Consider the following 2,721-nt stretch of genomic DNA (forward strand, 5'->3'; position numbering starts at 1 on the left):
TCATACTTTTATTAAGCGAAATATATGCATGTGTTCGTAATCAGAAAGTCTTACACAATTTCACCCCCAATTTGTTCCACACTAATTTAATTATAATTTTAAATTACACTCGGGATACCTGGAGTTCAACTCGGATAAGTCCCGATGTAAACATTGGTGCAATCCGGGTGAGGATTTAGTGTGGAAAATATAATGAGACTTATTATCGATTATTAACATTATTTAATGAGGCAATCTGATTATAACTTGTGAGACATTTCGCCCATTTTCACTAGCTCATTTTACAACTGTAAAATAATTGATTTAATTAACGTACAGTTAATTATCATTAAATGCGTAAAAATTTCAATCTAAATAGGTCTAAAGGGACGCGGGAGGCCAGCCATGTTATTTAGGCTTAATCCCTGCCTGGACTCTAGGCGCAACTAGGCATAAGGTTAATGCCATCCGTTAGTCATTTATTTACAACTATATGTTGCGTCTGGCCGAAATACCTCGTGACCAATAGCACTTTATTTAGTCACGACGTACGTTTATGAAATTTTAGAATAGCTTTCAGCTAATAATTTTAGCTTTAAATATTTATGTGTCTTTTTATTTATTCATTCATATATTACGGAGATAGTTTTTTATAGCTTATTTATTTCTTAATTACATGTATTCTATTTCCTATTTATTCGTATTTGCACGTCTTTATATTTAGTCGAAGTTGGCAATCAAGTTATTTATATAAATGTTATGGACGTTTTTTGCATGTTTGTGTATATTGTTAATATTTATTTGTTCTATTATTAAACGATTTTATTTATTTATATATTTTTAGATTTGTATGGCTAATTATTCATAATCGTTAGAATCGTTTTGCATATTTTTTTTTTATTTTCCTTGTTCAATCGTTTCTATATATTTTTTAGTATTCAGAAAATCTTTCAATCAATTAAAATGGGAATAGATGATGGTGGATAGGATCCGGTCACTGGAGCGCGAGCTACGACGCGTCAAGCGGCTCTGTTTAGTGCCGGTGTCTGATGAGGATGATCTGATCGAATTCAAGGTCGATTATGCTCTGGGTGGAATATAAGGTAATATGGGACAAACTGGATTCCCCGTATGCGTCGCCGGGGGTTTCTGCGATACCACTCGATTGGGGGGGGCGGGATATGACGCGATCCGTGACGAGCTGCGTCAGGTCGAAGTACGATATCGGAAGCTCAAAGCACAGCGTGATTCCACTGCTCAGGAGGCCGGGCTTTGCCGCTCGACGTAACCGTCCCAACTGCATACATTCAAATACCTATTTTAGACGGTGACCTATCCTCCTGGTCGCGATTTCGGGACACGTTCATTTCACTTGTTCACGACAACACGCACTTGGCTCCCGTGAACAAGATGCACTACTTAAAGAGTGCCATTAGTGGTGAACCCGCGTCGCTGCTAGCCGGATACCCTTTCGATGCCAGCTCCTATTTGCTGGCTTGGGACGCGCTGGTATGCGAATATAATAAACCGCGCGTTCTCGCTTCAAGATGACTGCAAAGGGTCTTGAATCATAAATGCCCTACGTCTGGCGATGAACACGCGAAGTACGCTTCATAATTCGCTGGGGTAGGTGAGGGGGTCGAGTCGTTTCGGGCTTCGGCTTTAGAGGACGAAACGGATGTCATCCTGTCCAAATTGGCTCTCCGAGCTTTGGACCCCGTCACCAGACGGTACTTCGAGCTAGTCCACGCAAGCAGCGACTTCCCCACCATCGAAGAGATTATAGAGTTCGTGAGACAGATTAATGGCGTGCAAACTGTCTAAGGACTTTAATATGCAGCCTCATTCCGACGCTCCACACTATAAGCCCGCCTGTAGAGGAAAGATTGGAGTACCCTCGCTTGCTACTAAAGTAGGTACGAGGGCCCATGTCTCTCCGGACCCATTCAGGTCGCCACCTAGGCACACATTTCTTACGAAGTCGGGCGGGCCAGGGCGTCGTCGATCGTCCGACACTTCTCCGCGCCCGAAGTCAACCTCTCGCGGCAAAGAACATTGTCACCGTAGCGAGGAACGGCAACTCTTGGGGCGGTACTTCTGCTTTCTGGCCTTGACCCCTCAGGAGCGTAACGACTTTATCAAGTCATTCGGTCTGTGCCGGAACTGCCTAAGAGTCACCACGCTTCGAAGTGCCCTTCGGAGTCGCGTGCAAATTTTGTAGCGCCAAGCATCACAGCGCACTGCACATCGAGGAATCAACCGGTTCCCTAGCCAACGAAAATTCGTCGAAGTCGGGCGATTTCGCGGGGCACTACCAGCTCTCGTTCGAAAGCACCCTTGGGCACGGCATGCACCATATTAAAAGGGTCCAAGCATTCCGCGCTCGCACGTCAATTGCTTGATTCCGGCAGCCAATACACGCTAATTACTGCCGAGCTCGCAGCGCGGTTTTGTGGTCAACTCCAGCCCTTTGAAGGGGAGGTCGCTGGTTTGGGAGGTATTGCGGTTAATTATTTACATGGCTGGATGACATGTAGGCTTCAGTCCTCCATCGATAACACTATGAACTTTAAAGTCCGCGCGCTCGTTGTCGAACGCAAGATAAATAACATAAAAAATCAGTGAAGACTAAAATGACTTTATTCCAATATAGTTACAAGAACTACATGTTACTCAGTCTCTATCTTCTAACTTATATCTTACTTAGCTATCTAGTCTAGAAAATATATATGTACTCTGGAG

The sequence above is a fragment of the Halyomorpha halys genome, unplaced genomic scaffold (assembly GCF_000696795.3).
Source record: "Halyomorpha halys isolate HHAL.00 unplaced genomic scaffold, Hhal_1.1 Scaffold838.1, whole genome shotgun sequence".
NCBI classification, from domain to species: domain Eukaryota; kingdom Metazoa; phylum Arthropoda; class Insecta; order Hemiptera; family Pentatomidae; genus Halyomorpha; species Halyomorpha halys.